Here is a 21,470-nt window from a genome sequence, read left to right as displayed (position 1 = left end):
GCTGCGGAATTCCACACCAAAATCCGCCGGTCTAAGGCCAGAATCACCCCACCGTATCTGCAGACACAATACGCAGGGCATGGAGCCCACTGATTTAAATGGCTTCATTCACATGCATGTATTTTGCATGCACAATTCCATTGCGCAAAATAATTTGCAGCATGTTCTATTTTCCTGTGCATTTGCATGGGGGAAATAGAGCATATGGAACTAATTAAGTCAATTGCCCATTTTAATAATTAGGAGCGCGCTTGCGTGTTTATTTGCGAGCGCAAATGCTAATGTTTGTGCACACAAAAAATTCCCATTAACAAAAACACAGAGGCACATGCAAAAACTCAACGCCTGATGCGCTAGTGTGAATCTAGCTCAGTCTGCAAATATGAAGCCTTCTAACACACACAAATACGCATATGCTCCTGCGGAGGGCGCCTTCCTGTGGAATTTGATGCAGAATTGCAGGAAAGTTTTAAGCCATTTTCAATTCTGCATTAAAATCTGCAAGTATCCAGCGGAATTCATCAAGTGGGCCTATTACGTCCAGTGTCAAAGGTTCCTTTTAAAGCAGAAAACACAAGGAAAACACCACAAAAAATGCATAATTTTTTCAAAAAAACCCCCTCAAAACTCTGCTGTGTGAAATTGCCCTCAACCACAAAAATGTGAGTAGATCTGTCCCTGTTGCATCACACAGAACCAGTTCCTGCCATGTGACACTGTACAATCGACAATGACATCTATGTGAAGAACTGTGCCGCTACCGATGTTACATTGTTACTCGCCCAATAGTCCACTGTTTCTCAACTCCAGTCCTGAAGGCACCCCAACAAGTCATATATTCAGGATGTCCTATAGTAAGAACACCGGTGGCAATGTCTGAGGCACTAACAAAAATTACATCACCAAAGTGTTACTGAGGAAATCCTGAGAACATGACCTGATGGGTGCCATGAGGACTGGAGTTGGGTAACGCTGCCCTATGTGCTGGAAATACTGCATAGGTGTGGTGGTAAATCATAGAGTTCAGTAATGTCAAGTTCTACATACAGATCAGTTCTCCGTACGAGCAGGCTATTAAGTCGGTCAGGCCATACGGATACTGTACATACGGATGAATCATTATTAGCTGGGGCTGATACAGCTGTATTTGTAAACAGAGGAAAAAAAATAGCAATACATCAGTAATCCAATGTGTAAACATGCCCAAACATAGTATATACTCTGGAACCATGCAGATACCTTTTTATTGGTTGTCTCGATAAATTCTATTATATATTATAGAACTTTTTTTTTTTATTATTATTTTTTTTTACCCCAAAGTATTGAATATCACTTATACAAGATTTATTTATTTTTAAAGTAAAGTTCAATTTTAAACCAAAAAAGTAAAAAAAAACACAACATATTATTTTCCAATAGAAAACTTCATGCGTACACAGACCAGCATCGCTCTCCTAGAATCCATATGTCTCATCCTCTACTTGTCGGGGGTCTGTCTAGTTTCATTGAGTCCTGTTCAACCAATACACACAGATATTGGATGAAGATGCCGGAGGATATTAGAGTTTTTTGGGGGTAAAGAGAAAAAGTTGCATGCAAACTATAATCCTCACTAAAGGAAAGTCAGTGAGTTTTGCAACACAGCAGCCGGCAAGTGACAGCGCAATAAGGGACCTCTCACACGGGATGGAAATGCATCGCAGGGCACTGCCAAATACGCAGCTGCAGAATTCCACCCCAAAATCTGCAAGTCTAAGTATGGATTTTGATGCAGAATTGTAGGCCGGTTTTAAGCCATTTTCATTGCCGCATCAAAATTTGCAGGTAGCCTGTGCATTTTGGTGAGGTATTTATCGCGTTTGCAGTGCGTCGAGCTGCGTAAGTCTGTTCCGCATGAAAGGTCGCTTAACCTGCATTACACAGTAAGGGCACAAAACTCACATGAATATGAAATCTATTCTCTTGAATGGATTCATTCACTACAGTGATGCTGCGAAGAAGAAAAATTACACTATGTCCTTCCTTGACAAGTGCAAGTTTTTCGGCCCAATATGGCTCTCACCTGTGTGAATGTAGCCTAACCCAAGTATTAACTATCTGACCCAACTTAGATCTGGTTGGGAGGCTTTTACATAAGAAACCAAGTATCTTAATTAATCTATGTTACATGTAAAGTCAGCATGACATTCTTCTATCCAGATAGAACATTACTTAGTAGTATCCTTTTCACTTGATACATTGTTTCACTTGTTAGGGCAGTTGGGCTACTTTTAATGTTTTACAAGGGATTTTTAGGCTTCGTACAAGTTTAAACTCAGCAATAAGCATACGTTTCCATACAGAAGGAACCGCTTGTGGCCTGAAACCGCACTCACCCATGGCAGCCAATGTCTATACCATCTTGGCAGCGTGCATGGCCATTAGCTGCAGCAGGTTGGCGAGGTTTTAGCCACAAGTGTTTTTCACAAAGACTAACAATGGCGATTAAAACAAGTCACCAAATTATTTTTATTGCGTAATTCATTCTCCAGTCCACCACAGATGAGTGTAAAGCCTGTAGCTGGATGTTAGGAGTAGGACAAGTTCTCTCTGTACTCAACTCAAGGTGCCACTATGTATCTTTTGTCCCTGTCATAATGACAATGACATTTACTTGCCTAGTATCACACTGAAGGGAATTTCTCCTCCTCCACCCCCAGTATTATCAGCAGCCCAGATGCCGCCTCCATTTGGCTGAACGAAGATATTTCAAAGCATTCTCTCACCCTTGTAGTCCATAAATTGTACCCCTTCCTCTTCAATGGTGGCTAATGTGACTGCTTACTCTGGCACTGCTGGATGTGCTATAAAAGCCTGATTTGTGGTGGCGGTTTGATCACTTTTAACCCCAACTAATTCAAAGAACAGATATGTCAATTCCGATTTCACCGTGGAAAAGTAGTTTATGGGAGATTGAGCGCAACCGTCTCTTTCTGTTTCCTCACCTTCCATAGACTTTAAAGGGAATCTGTCGCTGTTTATTAGATGCACCTCAGCGGGTGTAATTGCATCTGTACTGTAAGCAAATGAAATTGGTAATTGGTCATCGAACACCACGGGGTCTTGGTCATTGACATTTTAGTGCCAGGAGTATAGGGGAAAGCTTTATTTCATGGACAACCCCTTTAACAAAGCACCAAAGATTTTAATAATTTACTCATCTCTTATAGGGCTGTTTTGTTTTTTAAATGTTGGCGTTATCTAGATGCCAATGGTAGTTACAGAAAGTGCGAATATAATCACTGCACAGCTCTGCCACCTGATGGGAGCCTTATGTCTGATATATCATTAATGTCTATGCTGAAACTAAAAACAGCCTGGAAACTAATCTAAGCATGAGATGTAAGGCTGCTGGGGTATTTAAAGGGAAGGTGATTGACGCTGGTTGTACATCTCTCCATAGTAATTCGCCTCTTAGTGTAAGTTATTACTAAAGTTTGGAATGGGTGGAGTGAAAGCGTTCAGCATTGCAAAGACTTGCAGAAGATTTTTATGTTACCGAGGTGCTTATTAATCCAGCAGTAACTCACCTTCAAAGGTGAGAAAGTAAATGAGTCGAGCTGTGAAGACTGTAAACTGAGCAGACACGACTATACCTTTCCATAGATTAGTCCGTGTTCACATGCACTTATAACTTTTTGTATGACTATGAGTTGTGCTGATGTTAGGATGGGCCAACGTGGGGTCCAACCACGGGCGGATTTTAATGCACCGCAACAGACGGAAAATTCTGTACCAAAATCTACGTCTCCACGCAGAATTGAAAATGGCTTAATTTTGCTTAATATGGCGCATCAATATCTGCATGGGGACATGTGGACTTCCGCTGTGTGGTGGTGTGTCCTGAAGCGAACTTCTGGCCTCATGCCAGTCTCCCACATGCACATGCGTATTTGTGTGCGCATGAGTGCAGTGTTTTTGCAGAACGAACATTGCTTTCTTGCACGCACATCGGCATATTTTACTGTACTTTTTGCACATGCAAGGCTTGTACATTTCCATGCACCCCAAAAAAGCACCAATTGTTTCCAGCCATAATTAGTCCAATGAATTCAAGATGTGTTATTTTTCCTGCTCAATTATGCAGTGTCTCATGGATGTCCTAGGGTATTTTGTGCATCCCCATTGACTTCTATGGGTACTTTTGGTACACAGGAAAATAGAGCATGCTGCGAGTTTTTATGTGCAACTGAATTGTGTAGGAAAAATCCATGCATGTGAAATCAGTGGGCTCTATTCAATGAGTGTTGCATGCGCAAATTTCGTGTGCGGAAATACACTTGTGTGAAACCGGCTTGAAGAGTACTTTCACACGGGATGAAAAATTCCGCAGTGCGCTCCGGAGAATTTCGCTGTGCGGAAAACTCTGCATCAAAACTTGCATATCTAACATGCAGAATTGAAAATGGAAGTGCCGCATCAAGATCCACATTTGGACCTGTGGATTTTGACTGGAAAATTATGCAGTGTCTCGAGGAATATTCCAATACGTGTGAAAGCGCCCTTAACGTACAGTCATGAAATACTTGGCGTCTGGATAGTTTGCATTGCAGGTGTTGTCTAGGATTAGAAAATAGCTCTGAAACTCCTAGTCTTCCCTTCCATAGGTCCTATGCACATTGCATTATTTTAACACTTTGGATTCAGGGTTTCCTAGGGGGCTTTCTCTTTCTACCATTATACAATGGCACCATCTGCTGGCTAGAGCCAGTAATGCAGTATGGGACATGCTGGAGAGGCCCCCAACAACAGAGCGGCCAGTAATATACAGTAAGAATACCTTGCCGGACGTCTTCTGACATCAGAGCTGTACAGGCTTCAATCAGAATCTCTTTAGACGTCAGACAGTGGATTGGAATGAGTTAATAGAGCAAAGCTGCAATACCAGACACAGTCTGTTGACAGGTGGGGCACTGTTTCCAGAAGAAAGCAGCCATGTGTTTTTTTACAACCCTATTCATTATTCATGTACAGAAGAAGCGCTGTGTAGGAAAATGTAGAACTGCTACAGCCCTTCATATTTATGTCTGGCAGGGGTCCCAGCAGTCTAGGGATGTACTGTCACTTCTCAGGTGGGGAAACTCCTTTAATAAAGTTTAACCTGTGAATGACAGTCCAATCCTGCAGTCTGTTTGTTGGGCTGTTAAATATAGGTAGAATTAGATCAACTATAAAAAACTTACCCAAACCATTTCTATGCATGCTAAATATAATAAGGCCAGACAAAAGGGGAAATGTCCAGCGTGTCGGTCAGCCGTAGAGCAGGCTTGTATACCTGCATACTAGAACGGCTGACAATAGACCTTATCAGTATTCATGTGGCAGGATCTCCGTTCTCACTCTGTTATGTGCAAGGAATTCCAGTGACTCAAGAAAGTTCATTGGCTGCATTACAGAATGCGTCTGGTAGTACGGAATAATACGCAGGGCATTGAACTATTGCAGTGAAGCAAACGACACCTGAATATGGTGTCCTGGTTAAAGGGGTTGTCCGGTTACAAAGTCACTTTTTGAAATTAAAGCCAAATTACTTAAAATAATAAAACAATCCAGGCAATCCCAGCAATCCAGAGCTTAAAGCCCCATGATTCTGACGGTCTTTGTTGACCGCAGAAGTCAGATGACCACTGCCTGACAATCGGAGGCCGCAGCATCACCATTCTGAACTCCTAGCATCATGCCGCCCAGGATGTGAGTGCTGATGCCAGGAGAACGGGCAATGAAGCTGAGGCCTCTGATTACCAGGCAGCGGTCAGCTGACTTCTGCAGCCATCAGAGACCGGAAGAATTGTGGAGTTGCACCGTGGAATTTTGTGGTGGGGGTGAGGATAAGTAAGTACCCTCTGTTTTGTTGTTTTCAGTCATTTGGCTCTAATTATAAAGAGTGACTTTGTAACTGGACAACCCCTCCAAATAAAAGTCTCCGCTACTATTAGTCCAAAGAGCCCCAAAAATCTTGTGCCATAGGCTAATAGAGCCTGACAGACTCCAGCAAATTCCTAGTTCCCATAGTTATGAGTCTATTGTATTAAGAAGGGGAATTCTCTGCACCTTTTATATGGGGCCATACATGTGTCATCAGACTGTTGACTGTATTGTCTCTACACATGGCCTTTGGAGCATGCCGCAATTCTTTGCCATGTGCTGCCCTACAAGTGCCCTATGTATGATGATGTTCTTCCTTACAAAACACTGTTTCTTGGGGAGAATACCTATGTATGTAATGTATCCAAGGTCACATAGTGTATTTTTTTCTCTTTATATAGAAGCCACCAAAATCTTCAGTATGAAATCTGAGGTCTACTTGGGTACAGTAGTAGTGTATGGACCTCCATGATAGCACTGTTGTTGCTCGGTACAAAACAGAGTCTTAAAGGGCACCATAACCTAGTTGTGTTCCGTTTGGAGAGGTGACAGATGATGTAATTTTTATACCCACCCCTCTCTCGGTCGGACGCTGTCACATGATGAAATCCACGTGCGACACAGAAACCTGACTCAAGTGCATGGCAATCTAAAAAGAGTGGACTTCAGCGGGTGACGGCGTGGGATGGGGGAATGGGCGTGTATCTAAAAAAATGCATCACCTTCAAAGGGCACTATTTGGGAGCTCAGTCACTTTGAGGGGGCGCTATAACTTTGGGGGCCCAAAAGAAGGTACTATTTGGGGGTGAATTATCTTGGAGCACTATTTTTGGACTTAAAGGGGTTTTCTGAATTCTGAAACATTTATGGCAGCAGGGGATAGTGGTTGGTTGAGTGATATATTTAAAATAAATTAAAAACAATATCTTCCTCCCACTACCACGCTGCTCCCCGCCTTCATTCCCATCCTTCGGTGTTTTACTTACTTGGTCTACAGCTGTCACATGTTTTTTTTTTACCCACATGGCCACTGCAGCCAATAAGCCCAACATGGTTGTCATCATTGATGTCACCAGTTCGACGTCGTGGCACCAAAGTGGCACTTTGGCACCTTGGTGAGTATATTGATTTTTATATAGTTTTGTGCTCGGGGACCCGAACTTATGAGGAAAAAATGAAGTTGGACAGCCCCATTAAGTATTGATGACCCATCATTAGGATAGGTCATCAATAATTGATTACCACTAGGGATCTCAGCTGCTCACCAGCCCTATGGTTAGTGCGTTCAGAGCCAGAAGTAGACGGCTCTGTCCGCATTGCAGCTGCCCCGTTTGGTAAGGCCGTAATTCAATGGATGCAGTGCCTGCATTACCAATCCAGTGTTAATGTGAAAATGGAAAGTGGATAATAACAAATCACCTGTGCTCACCAGAGGTACCTACACTGTAATCACTATCGCTTTGTAGAAATGGTATCTATGTGGTGATTTTCGCGATGGGGTGGCAAAACATAAATGTCTTAGGGCTTTTATACATAAACTTTTAAAACACTATCAATGCCCCTGGCCACCGGTACTACATATAAGAGACCCAGCAATGTATTAAAAAGTTTTGGGAACACTATTCCATACTATGGAGATAGTGGGCACTTGTGCGATACTTTCTGATGCTCCCATACGGCATCGGTATATGTGGGAACATTCCATATTATTTCCTTACAGATTCTGCATTGACCCGGTATGCCGTCATATCTGAGGTATAGTATAGGCCCATAGATCCATGGTGCTGCCATATTGCAGATCTGTACGCCACGCATCCTTCATGCAGCTGAGAGTAATAGATGTTATCACAGTGAAATAGTTGTTTGACGAAGACTATAAACTATTAGTGCTGTGTGCTCACTTCTCACTAGAACAAATATTGCTTTTGTGTAAGGGAATCGGACTGGTGAGTCCATGGAATAAAGCAGTAGTCAGAGTTTTCTTCTTCACTTCTCGGTGGCACGTTGCCCGAGGAATGTGTAGGGCTGATAAATGGTTAACCAAGTTGTTTTCTTCTTTATGGTCCGGATGAATGATTAGTCCAGCTCTGCTAAAGGATTTGTGCATTCTTGGCATAGTCTGCAGTGGTATGTGTTCTTGTTGACCACAGGTTCAGTCTGCTGGGGGTATGGGATTATAGTCAGCGCTTTACTCACAGCAATATGGCTGAAGTCAGGCAAAGTAAGAACATTTCAGCTTGTTTTCCACCTAAGGCTGATTCACAGGAAATAGTGATTCACCCTCCACAAAATAAAAGGTTTTTTTGAACTTGTTCCTCTTTCTAAAAAAAAAATCATTGCTTGACAACAAATATGTCCTGTCCGCCTATTCATACTGTGATGACCCCATCCTTGCTGCCCCCATAATGCGCTAGAGTGCCGTTTTTTATTTTTTAACTTATTGAAAAATGATATCCCGCAAAACAATATAAGGCTGCAGTATACTCTAGGGCCTTATTTATAAACCCTGTGTAAGGGAAAAACGGTCCTTGTTGCCCCTAGCAACCAATTAAAATCCCCCTTTTTCATTTTATCATAGCATTTGCAGAAATGAAAGCTGAGCTCTGATTGGCTGATATGGGCAACAAGGGCAGTTTTTGTTTTGTTTTTAAGACAGTTTTGATAAATAAACCCTAAATTTGTTTTTAATCGTAATTTATGAATGTTGTATACAGCTAAAGTAATAAATTGAATGAATGGACTACAATAACCAGAGAGGCTATCAAAATTGGGGGGTTTTAGTTTAGAGAAAAAGACATCTGAGGGGCGACATACTAACTACGTATAGATGTATCAGGGGACAATACAGAGATCTCTTCCATCATCTATTTATATCCAGGACTGTGACTGTAACAAGGGGGCGCCCTCTACCTCTAGAGGAAAGAAGGTTTCATCACCAACACAGAAGGGGGTTCTTTACTGTAAGAGCGGTGAGACTGTGGAACTCTCTGCCTGAGGATGTGGTGATGGGGATTTCAATAATAATAATCTTTTATATAGCACCAACATATTCTGCAGCACTTACAAGACGGGAAATAAAAACAAGACCACGGTTACATGAAGTAATCAGTTGATGGAAACAGTAGGGGTGAGGGCCCTGCTCCAATGAGCTTACATACTACAAATAATGGGTGGATACAGAAGGTAAAGGGGCTGGAGATGTGTGCGGTATGGCGAGGTGGAGAGCGAGGGATGCTATACACAGACAATGGTCAGGCCATATAGTGGCGGAATCAGTATGACTGCAGGGGGTGGCTAATAATGGCTAGCATGGATTACAGTCACTAGGACAGGGAGCACGTTATCAGACGGAGAACTGGGGGGTTTGGTTTAGAAGATATGGTATGCCTCCTTAGGGCGAGCACCCACTGGCGTTTTTTTACCTGCGTTTTGCGTTTTGCGTTTTTCCTGCACAGGCATAGAGATAACATGTGTTCCTGTCCACTGGCGTTTTTTTTGCGTTACGTTTGCGTTTTTAACATAGGAACTGTCAGTTGCATATGTGTCCCTATTTTTCTCCTAATGCACCCATGAATGTCAATGGAAATTAACGCAAAACGCCGCGAAAACCGCGCGGAAAAAACGCGAGAAACGCGGCGAAAACGCTGCGTTTTTTTCCCGCGGAGAACGCAAACGCCAGTGGGTGCTCGCCCTTAAAGAGGTGTATTTTTAGAGCACGCCTGAAGTTAAGTGTGTCAGTGATTGCCTGCATAGCTTTTGGTAGTGTGTTCCAGAGGACAGGTGCTGCTCTGGAGAAGTCTTGGAGGCGGAAATGAAAGGTTTGAATTAAAGGGGCACTTGATCTGATTTCGTTAGCAAAGCGGAAGGCCCGGGCTGGGTGGTGGATTGAGATGAGAGAAGCAATGTAGGGCGGCGCAGTGCTGTGAAGGGCTTTGTGGATGAGGGTGGTGAGTTTAAATTGAATTCTGTATTTAATGGGCAGCCAGTGAAGTGACCGACACAGGGCAGAGGCGTCCGCGTAGCGGCTGGACAGGAAGATGAACCTGGCTGTCGCATTCAGGATGGATTGGAGGGCGTAGAGTCTGGCGTGGGGGAGGCCGATCCGCAGTGAGTTTCAATAATCAAGCCGAGAGTGGATGAGGGCAACCGTGAGCGTTTAAAACTTGTCTATGGTGAGAAAAGAGCGGATTCTTGCGATGTTCTTGAGGTGCAGCTGACATGTTCCGGCGAGAGATTGGCTATGGGGGGATAAAGGAGAGATCGGAGTCAAAAATAACCCTAAGGCAGCGGGCGTACTGTCTGGGAGTAATGAGGGTGCCACACACTGAGATGGAGATGTCAGAATGAGGTCGGTTAGTAGAGGGTGGAAACACCAGTGGTTCAGTTTTGGGTAGAGACAGGACATAGTTTTAGAGACAGCGCACTGTCAGTCGGTGGCTTTCTGAAGGAATGTTGCTGTGATGTCACAGGAGGAGGTGTATAACTGGGTGTTGTCAGCGTAGAGGTGGTATTGGAGGCCAGATCTCCTGATGGTTTGTCTAATAGGGGCTGTGTAGATGGAGAAGAGGAGGGGGTTGAGAACCAAGCCCTGGGGGACCCCAGCAGCAAAGGAAAGAGGAGGGGAGGTAGAGCCAGCAAAGCAGACACTGAAGGAGTAGTTGAATAGGTAGGAGGAAAACCAGAAGAGAGCAGTGTCCTTTAGTCCAATGGAGCGAAGCATACTGAGGAGGAGTTTGTGGTCCACAGTGTCAAATGCTGTGGTGAGGTCAAGGAGGATCAGTAGGGAGTATTCGCCCTTCGATTTGGCCATCAGGAGATCATTTGAGACTTTAGTCAGGGCGGTTTCTGTTGAGTGTAGAGGGCAGAAGCCAGACTGTAGAGGGTCAAGAAGAGTTTTCCGAGTGATAGCTTATCAGGCGAGAGTAAACCAGGCGTTCTAGTAGAGAGTGGAGATGAAGGGGAGGTTGGAGATGAGTCGGTAGTTGGCAGCATTGGTCGAGTCAAGAGTCTGTTTCTTTAGCAGTGGGGATATGATGCCATGTTTGAATGAGGAGAGGAAGATGCCAGAGGTCAGAGAAAGATTGAATATAGCGGTGAGGTAGGAGATAACCACCGGGGAGGGGATCGGAGGAGATATGAGGGGAGGGGGTTGTTAGCACAGGTGGTGGGGCAAGCAGAGGAAAGCAATCTGGAGACCTCTTCCTCTGTCCAATAAGAGTACAAGAGGGGCATGGATGTCTTTCTTAAGCGATACAATATTGTATGTTGCTAATCACTTCAGAAGGGTCAGTGATCCAGGGATTATTCCGATTGCCAGATTGGAGTCGGGAAGGAATTTTTTTTTTTTCTTAAATGGGGAAAATTTGTTTTTAACTAATTGTTTTTTGTTTTTTTTTGCCTTCCTCTGGATCAACACTGGGGGGTAATAGGCTTACATACTATGTAACTGTATGGCCTACAGTTGTGAACTTGTTTAGGCCTTCGACAATTAGTGTTTCTGGTCTTTTTTATCCTTGTGTCAGACGTGAAAAAAATGGATTAAAAAATGGATTAAAATGGACAATACACGGACGGCATATGGACCCAGCACACACTACCGATAGTAGTGTACTACCGACAGTACTGTATCAAACAGTCGCTCAGGCACAACTCGGACACACAGCAAGTGTTTCAGCAGTAGCAGAAAAAGTAGATAGATATGCTGTGGAGCCTGAAAGGTGATGGGGTGTTTTGTGTTTTTTTTTTTTGTTGTTTTTGTTTGTTTTTCTGCAATTGCTGTAGGTTTGGCATTTGTATGTAGTGATATGGTGTGTTTGAACGAGCTTCTCTATAGGACATGAAAAACATTAGAAAAGAAAACATAGTAAAACTTGAGTGAATAAAAAAACCTATTAAAAGCGTACATTCATCTCTAAGAAATTTTGTTTTTTGGGGGGGAGGACACACATACACTCAAAGTATGTGTTTCATATTTCCTCCACACTGTGTCTTTTGGCTGCTTTTATTTTGTTTACACCTCTTTTTACATTGCCTCTTTTTCAACTTTTTTCTTGTAGAGAAGGATATGGAAAGAAAAAAACAAAAAAACACCAAACTCACAGCCTGCTATTTGGGGAAAAAAATGCCACTTCAAAAGAATATTGCAAATCAGTCACCCTGTGTGGACTCAGCCTTAAAGGGGTTTTCCAGTGACATACTATTGACGACCTATCATCAGGATAAGTCATCAATAGTTGATCGGCCGGGGTCCGTTGCTCGGGACCCAGATTGATCAGCTGAGCAGGCGCATGCTGTTAGCGCCGCAAATACACAGAGGTCGGAGAGAAAGCCTTCACGCCAACCTCTGTGTAGTGGCTGGGATCCGTGCCTTCAGTTACAAGTGCCGGCCACTATAAGGTGGTTGGCTGTGAGGCTTCCGCTCCGACCTCTGTGTTATTGTGGCGCTGACAGCATGCGCCCGCTCAGCTGATCAATCTGGGTCTTGAGTGGCAGATCCCGACCAATGTCTCAAGCTTTTATGTAAAAACTTCTAAGAAAGGAACAAGATTTTGCACTACAAACCTGGCTATATCCACTTAATTGAAAGTATTGATGACCTATCCCGATGATAGGTCATCAATAGTATTTCACTGGATAACCCCTTTAAGGCTTAATTCACATGGGGGGCTGATTTAAATGTATGCAGAAGGGCTTGGGTGTGGTACTGGTGCAGTAGGATTCTGTACTGGTCCTACATACAGAAGGCTGCCTGATTCCAGATAAACCACCACAACTCTTCCTATATAAAGTTTTATTAATTAATATATGTTGATTACTGCAATAAAATGTGCACCCACGGTAACTGCTGCTCGCACCGAACAATGTATACTGTGAACGCTGCTATAAAGGTTAGTGCATATATGCTATATATATAGCGCCGCTGTATTGTGTACGCGGCCTTACATATGCGGAAACAGCTGGATTTCTGTTAATTGCAGGCTCTTCCATTTCATGTTGGTTGTGCATTAGAAGAATCCTCTTGCAGGGCTCATTAAACTGATGCCACGCTGTGTGATATTCACTGGCAGAGCTTCTGATTGTATAATTGATGTCTTTCCATAGCGCTGGTATTATAAGTGTAAACCTGTAAACTCGGCCCCATGGCGGTATGTACTCTGCCCATGTGACGCTAAATACTCTTGCATGGTAGTATTATTCAAGTGATGGCTTTATGGACTAACCCGAAAAATGGTATTTTCAAGCTTTTGGGGCATAGAGGCCCCTTCATCAGGCTGTAATGGGACCACGCTATTTTAGCTGTCCTATGCGTAGAAATTCAGGCTGTGGAATATATATCATGTACATTCCATTTTATAGCATGACGTTTTCCTTCAGATGCAAGAAAGATGTCTGTATTGTATATCGCTGTATATATTTATTATTACATTTTCCATACCGGTAATTGACTGACTTGCAGTTGTGGTTTTGACAAAATGTGTATCTACTCCACCCACAAAAAACACCAAAAAAAGGGAATCGCCTATGGTGGATATAAAGTCTAACCTGTTAAAATGCCAGGTTTTTGATATGTTAAAACTCCGGCAAAGATTTATCATTTCCAGCTGCAATGTGACCCAATATCTGTACAATTCGAGTGAACAAATCTTTTGGGGTGGAAGAAAAAAAAAGAAATTGACAAAAGCCGCGGAGCCTTCTATGCTGATATCAATGTACTGTAAAGCCCATTCTCTTTAGTAAAGCCGAAAAAGGGCCGTATTTAAGGCTGCCTTCACATCTGCATCAGAACTTCTGTTCGGAGGTTGTCTTGAAGATCCGGCACAAATTACCAGAAGAAAAAAAGCTGCATGCTGTCCTTTTTCCTTCCTGTAAAATCCCAGGCAACTGAGCAGAAACTGAACGGACCCCGTTTGGCGATGTTCGGTTGTGTATTTTTCACACTCGCCCACTTCCTGGTTTCCGCAGTGCTCACTGCTGAGGTCCGCTCATTGGCTGACAATCTGGCTCTTTTCAGAGTCCTGTGCATGCACTGTGCCATAGACTTGTATGGGAGAGTGCCTGCACAGGACTCTGAAAAGAGCCAGATTTTCATCTGGCGCATGGACTTCACAGACGGGAGTCAGGAAGCTTGGTGGAATAAAAAAATCTGGCACCCGCCTCCCTGTTACCTCCGCTGACCGCACCATAAGTCAGTTCATGGCGCTTTAAGCAGGTGACCGGTTCCCTTTAACGTATCTCATTGACTCGAGCTTTAAACCTGTAATAAAATATTTGTCTCGTTAGGAAATGTGGACATTATGGTTTTGAGTAAATTTCTGATGCTGCTGATGGGCAGCGCTGTGATGCCAGCAATGAACGCTGCCTAGATAAGCGTGGCTTACAGGTGTGCCCGTTCTCAACAAGACACACGATTGGCTCTATAATGCAATAATTTTTTTAGTGTAGTGAGATGCCTGCAGAAATGTTCCCACCCATGTAATCACATAATAACGAGTGTCCTGTACTATTCAGACATGACGTGTCTCGTATTCAGAGAACCTTCCCGTTCTGGTTCTTGGTTCATGAAAATGCAGCAGCGTTCTATTTAGAATGTTATGTCTCCAAATCAGAAGTACACAAAACGCCATCTATTTATCTGGTAGTGATCGGATAGGACTGCGATGGTGACACCTTACATTGCAGCACTACTGTATTATCTCAACAAATGAAGCCTGTCTTTGGTGATTAGAACTCTCTATTTTTAACCAGGCAAGTGGGAAAATACTAATTAGTGATTACTATGCAGAATTCAGGCTGTCTGTACTGTTACCAGCTGGTCTCCGGAAGCTGAACGGCTTCCCTCACCTATGATTAACAGACTTCTCCCTACCCTCGTGTTCTAACTAAATATATAATTCACTATCTAAATCTACATAAAATGTTCAGTAACTTGTCATGTACTTTTTCTTTACTGTATTTGTATTGATTTAGGTATTTTATGTTGTGTATTAAACGGACAGTATTTTAAGTGACCTAAAGGTTTAGCTCTAAAGCCGGTCATAGATGGAGATGGGATTCGCTGACAATCTAGGGTTTATGAGACCTGGCGTACAGTCCTGTCTGATGCTTTTTTTTTTTTCTCCCAGAGATAGTGCCATGGATGTGTGGCAGCTGCTTATCTTCCCTGCTCTCTTGAAACAGCATGCACATACAGTCCAGCCAAAAATGCGTACGAACGGGGAATCTGGGTGACGGTAGTTAGTTGAGCATTCATTGAATGACCACTATATCATGTATGTGACCATCTTAACTATGGAACTGTCATCTACATGGGACTGCTAGAGTTAGCCACCGTCTCTAAGGCCAGATACACATGACTGTGTTGGCATGGGTTTTGTGCGTGGAATATGCTGTACCAATCTCCCCTAGACAACCATGCTGCCGCTCACACAAATTGCGCAAAAAACACACTTATGAAAAATTGCAGCATGTTCTATCTTGGCATGTATTAAACACTAATAGTCGCCAGAATAGTATATGGCGATGGGTGGCGCACAGCAAGAACAGGAAGTATCAGACTATTATTACATAGTAACATAGTATGTTAGGCTGGATGAAGACAATGTCCATCTAGTTCAGCCTGTTTCAACCCCCTTGTTGATCCAGAGGAAGGCAAAAACCCCAAGAGGCTGAAGCCAATTAGCCCATTTGGGGGAAAATTCCTTCTCGACTCTATAATGGTAATAAGAATAATCCCTGGATCAACCTTTGATAGTTCCTACCTGACTGTAAGACCCGGGAGTACAAACCAGCTGGTCACCTAATGTCTATATCCTGTAATATCCTTACGCTTGAGGAAGACGTCTAGTTCCCTCTTAAACTCCTCCATGGATTCTGCCATCGCCACGTCCTCAGGCGTGCCTGTGTAAAAAGGCCATAAGGCTCTGTGGTCAGTATGAGTATTGCAGGATTTTAAGATTGGGGTTTTCTTTCCTTTTTTTTTAATTTTTTTTTTTTTAAACTAGATCATGACATCAAAAAATAAAAATTCACTAAATCTTTAACGTAAAAAGTTGACCTATACAGTAGGTCATTTTCAGATGACAACACTCCACCCCAAATGAAGTTGTTTTCCTCCCTGCCTTGTAGAAGCCTGACGTTGTTTTTTTTACTTTATGTGGTTAGGCTTTTAGTCCATTTTGTTTTTGATTAGTGTAAGGCCTCATGTCCACAGGGAAAAATCAGGCCCGCTACGGATTCTCCATGGAGAATCCGTAGCTGGTCCCGCCTGCCCCGCGGACATGATGCTAAAAAATCTGAATAAACTTACCTGCAGCGGTCCATGCGTGTCTTCCTTCCGTTGCGGCCGGATTTTCTTTCTTCGGCCCGGCGGATGTGCTCGGCACGTTGGCTGCGTGCATGCGCCGGGCACATCTGCCGGGCCGAAGAAAGAAGTTTCCGGCCGCGAAGGAAGGAAGACCTGCATTGCCCGGAGCAGGTGAGTTTAATTCAGGCGCGGGTCTCCTGCGGATCCGGACGGCTTCCATAGGCTTCAATAGAAGCCTGCGGGAGCCGTCCCCGCGGGAGACCCGCACGAAAATGGAGCACGTCTGGATTTTTTCCTGCACCCGTGGCTGCAGGGAAAAATGACATCTGCAGGTATTAAACTACCTGGGGGTGTCTAATGCATCCCTATGGAGTGCGGATCCGTGTGCAGGAAAAACGCTGCAGATTTAAAATCCGAATTTGCCCGTGGACATGAGGCCTGAGAGCCCTGACTGTAGTGAACATGACCAAATTGTGCTGTGTGTACATTAACATGTCCCTTATCAGTGACTTCTTACAGACAGTATTTACTAATTCAGGGACCATAAAACCTTCACTCCCTTATCAGTGACTATTCTTTTAAGTGCAAATGTTCACATCTTATCATAAGTATGTGTGTATAAATATGCAGGCCTCTTCAGATCCATTCCATTATGCTTTGATGAAGGACTGTGTAAGTCCGAAAGCTCGCATTAACATCATGTCTTTTTGTTAGGCATTAAAAGCTATCATATCTACAAGATTACTTGGTTTCTCTTGCTGAGAACAAATACATTTTGCTCTACTGGCTAACACTGTCCCAAACTTTTTTTATTAACATGTCCTAATGCATCTGCAGAAATTGAATTGCTAAGTTCTATTTTCTCAGTAAAGGGAAGAATACAACAACATATTAAAGAACACAGTAAATAAAGCTTCTTTTGGTTTTTGTTTTGACACTTTTTGATTCTTGTTGCTTTTAAGGGGATCTATACATAATTGTGTTTCCTTCCATTCTTGATGATTTGTTGCTGACTACTTTCAGATCATGTACATGATGAAAACTACCTTCCTGCCCATTGCAGCCAATCGTAGCCCACATTTAGTCTTTCCTTTTGCCATTTAGAATATGTAAGCTGAACTGTGGTTGCTATGGAACAAGGACACTTTTCTTCTGCACACATGAAGCAAACACATCCCTAATAAATATAGACGTGTTTCATTGTAACATTGTCTTGTTTGCGAAATCCTGGATAATGCATTGAAGACTGTATATGATTAGAAGATGGCAGGTTTATGTATTTTGTGATGATAATGACACTTGAAGCAAAGACGCTCCATGTCACATTAATCGTATTAATGCAATTATGCAAACGATCGCTTATGTAACAATAGTAAAGGCTGAATACATTGTGAAAGTTTTCTACGCCGTAGACTACACAATGAGCTCTACATAATGCAGTAGAGCACATTAGATGTATGAGAAGTAAGAGTTCTAATGTGTAATATGGTATAATTTGTATTACATAAGATGTCAGGATAATTGTGCAGTTATATCAATACTTGAACAAAGCCCTAAAATGTTTCGGTCAACTATCATTTGTTTTTTAGCTGCTTTGTATGGGATTAATATGTCTGTATTGTCTTGGTGACCCACTTTTAAGGTCTAATCAAAGTGTATAGCACACATTTTTTTCCCCTCTGACCATCTGGAGAGAATTTAGACATAAATCCTTTACTGACGCAATGAGCTCTGTTATTTTCAGAGCATCCACAAGTGCCACGTTTCTAATATTCCCTGATACACCTATATTTTTATACTTGATTCCGATCATTGGGTATAATGTTGTCCCCCCCCCCCCCTCCCCACCCCCACCTTGATAAAATTCAATCTAACATTGTGCCCGAACGCGGACAAACTGGTGATGATGTCACTAGTTCGTTCACTCGGGCAAACGAGAATTGTGAGCTTTTCGTTCTGTCTGCCATTAATGAGGAGCTGTCAGTTCTTGAGTATCCTGTGTATTGTGGGGTTCCTCTCTTATTCCTCCTAGAAATTAATTTATGATTTGTCAACAGGGTGTTACTAATTAGGGGTGTTTCTTTACAGAGGTGGACATTATCCTATCAGATCATGTAGAAACACCCTCTTTTGTCAAGAGAAAGGATAACACCCAGTTGTCAAATTTAGCTATGAATTTCTAAGGGGAATAACAGAGGCACAATGCTGTAAAAAATGATCTTCCATAAAATAACAGTTCTGTAACACAAGTATTTACTACAACAGACCTGTCAAGACAGGTGACAGGTTCTTTTTAACCCCTTCCTGATAAACACAGAGCCCCCAGTAGTAATAGTGACATCCCACAGCGGCCCTCAGCAGTAATAGTGACATCCCACAGCGGCCCTCAGCAGTAATAGTGACAACCCACAGTGGCCCCAGCGGTAATAGTGACATCCCACAGCGGCCCCAGCGGTAATGGTGACATCCCACAGCGGCCCTCAGCAGTAATAGTGACAACCCACAGTGGCCCCAGCGGTAATAGTGACATCCCACAGCGGCCCCAGCGGTAATGGTGACATCCCACAGCGGCCCTCAGCAGTAATGGTGACATCCCACAGCGGCCCTCAGCAGTAATGGTGACATCCCACAGCGGCCCTCAGCAGTAATGGTGACATCCCACAGCGGCCCTCAGCAGTAATAGTGACATCCCACAGCGGCCCTCAGCAGTAATAGTGACATCCCACAGCAGCCCTCAGCAGTAATAGTGACATCCCACAGCGGCTCCCAGTAGTAATAGTGACATCCCACAGCGGCCCTCAGCAGTAATAGTGACATCCCACAGCGGCCCCCAGTAGTAATAGTGACATCCCACAGCGGCCCCCAGTAGTAATAGTGACATCCCACAGCGGCCCCCAGCAGTAATAGTGACATCCCACAGCGGCCCCCAGTAGTAATAGTGACATCCCACAGCAGCCCCAGTAGTAATAGTGACATCCCACAGTGGTCCCCAGTAGTAATAGTGACATCCCACACTGGCCCCCAATAGTAATAGTGACATCCCACAGCTGCCCCCAGTAGTAATAGTGACATCCCACAGCGGCTCCAGTTGTAATAGTGACATCCAACAGCGGCCCCAGTTGTAATAGTGACATCCCACAGCGGCCCCAGTTGTAATAGTGACATCCCACAGCGGCCCCAGTTGTAATAGTGACATCCCACAGCGGCCCCAGTTGTAATAGTGACATCCCACAGCGGCCCCAGTTGTAATAGTGACATCCCACAGCGGCTCCCACTAAAAATAGTGTACCCCACAGCGGCTTCCAATAGTAATAGTGTCCCCCACAGCGGCCCCCAGTAGTAATAGTGTACCCCACAGCAGCCCCAGTAGTACTAGCTCCCCCCTGAGACCCATGTACTTACCCTCTCCTCCTCGTCGAAGCGCCGCTGCTCCTCTGCTCGGCGCTGCTGCTGGCGCTGATTCCGGGTGCACACTTTGACGTCAGTGTGCTGACGGACGCCTCCTGCCCCTGCTCTCGCGGAACCTAAGAGGAGATGTCAGGGGAGGGGGAACCCAGCTGAACACTGAAGCTACAGTGTGTGCCAGGATCAGCGCAGCTGGATGAATACCACCAGGGATGTCGTACCCCTGCCGATATTCACTAACGTGGTGAGCGGCCGACGTCAGCATGTGCCAGCAGGGAGAGCTCTGCGTGCTGCCTCTGGCACATGTGCCATAGGTTCATCACCACTGCACTAGATCCCTACAGCCTATGTATAGAGCAACAATGCTGTTGATGTCCAGCTCTAGAGTGTAAAGTAGAAAGCGGTTAACTGATGAACAGTATTTCTGTAGCGGGGCCCGGCTATGGGAGGTGGGAGCTATGGCAGACCTCTCGGGTCAGCTTCCCAAATCTTGGAGTTTGCCGAATTTGGGAAAGTTGGGCCGCATGTTACACTTAATATAGATGTACAGCTGCCTACTACACGTGTAAAAATGAATGGATAGCTGCAATTTTTGGATTGGTCAGCCTAATTTTTGCGATTATTTGTGACCGCCTCTGAGTTAAATGTGGCATCACTAAACCTTAGATTTGGATTGGGAATGCCATTAGTTTAGCATGGTGTTAGTGTTGGTAGATTGGTATAAAGCTTCAGCTGCAGTCTTCTTGCTGACTGCTGTGTCAGACATATTTAGAAGAACCATAAATACCGCGTTCATGTCTTGTCTTCATATTTCATCAAGGGAATCCATGATCTTTCCATTCTGTTTATAGCTGAATAACCAGGGAATCAGTCTTGTTTCCAGCTTGTGAATTCTAAATTAAGCACTTTTCATCTATTAGGCTGCTTTCAGACAAGTGTATTTTTGATCTGTATTTGGTCTCTGTTTCCCTGGGGGAAAAAATTGGATTTTTGCAACTATAGTGTTGTGTAACATCTTAATTGACCGTGCCAGGTTATGTGTTGTGTGATCGCATTTTTATGGGGTTACTCACCAGATATCTGTGTAGACTTCTATAATCATCTGCTTCTCTGCACCCTTTTCCCAGAATTCAAGTCACACGGTAGTTAGTACATCCGATATAAAATAACGAGAATATATTATTAAAGAGATTGCACAATTCCAGAATTTGGGCGTAGTTGGATTGTAATCTAGCATCTCATTTCTAAATGGCATAACTGGCAAAAAAAATGACAACTGCTACATGTACCACTTATAGTACTTGGAGGGATCTCACTTCACCCAAAGAAAAAGTAAGATCAAGATTTCTTTACACAAGTACGAGAGCTTTGGCAGCTATGAGAGTTGAGATTGGAGTATTTAGAGACTGTTCACTCAGTTTTCTTTCAACTTCATAAGGCTGCTATGAGGAAAACAAATAAATGAAAGTAAATGAATTTAATACTTTGCATGTTTTTCCATAGCAGAAGAAAAAGTGATAGCCAGTAGAGCAAAATCTGATTGTTCCCAGCAAGAGAAACCAAGTAATCTTCTAAATATGATACCTTTTAATGGCTAACAAAAATACATGATGTTATAGCGAGCTTTCGAACCTACTTGGGTTTTTCCTCAGGCATAATGAAATAGATCCGAACAGTATATGTCTTGGCATCTATTCCATTATGCCTCAGGAAGAACCCTAGGTAGGTTTGAAAGCTTGCTATAACATCATGTATTTTTGTTAGCCATTAAAAGGTATCCTATCTATAAGATTACTTGGTTTCTCTCCACTGAGAACAATCACATTTTAAACCAATACCTAATTATTCCGCAATTACA

At 43.4% G+C, this 21,470-nt stretch overlaps 1 protein-coding gene across 1 annotated transcript in view; it reads left to right on the top strand.

Annotated features, from left to right (window-relative positions):
* The window catches only part of WWC1 (WW and C2 domain containing 1), a 133,745-nt gene that overhangs the window by 1,014 nt on the left and 111,261 nt on the right, over positions 1-21,470 (top strand). The window lies entirely within an intron of this gene.

Source organism: Eleutherodactylus coqui, chromosome 2 (assembly GCF_035609145.1).
Source record: "Eleutherodactylus coqui strain aEleCoq1 chromosome 2, aEleCoq1.hap1, whole genome shotgun sequence".
In the NCBI taxonomy this organism is placed as follows: domain Eukaryota; kingdom Metazoa; phylum Chordata; class Amphibia; order Anura; family Eleutherodactylidae; genus Eleutherodactylus; species Eleutherodactylus coqui.
The sequence above is the reverse complement of the archived record's forward strand: the minus strand, read 5'-3'. Positions and strand labels throughout refer to the sequence as shown.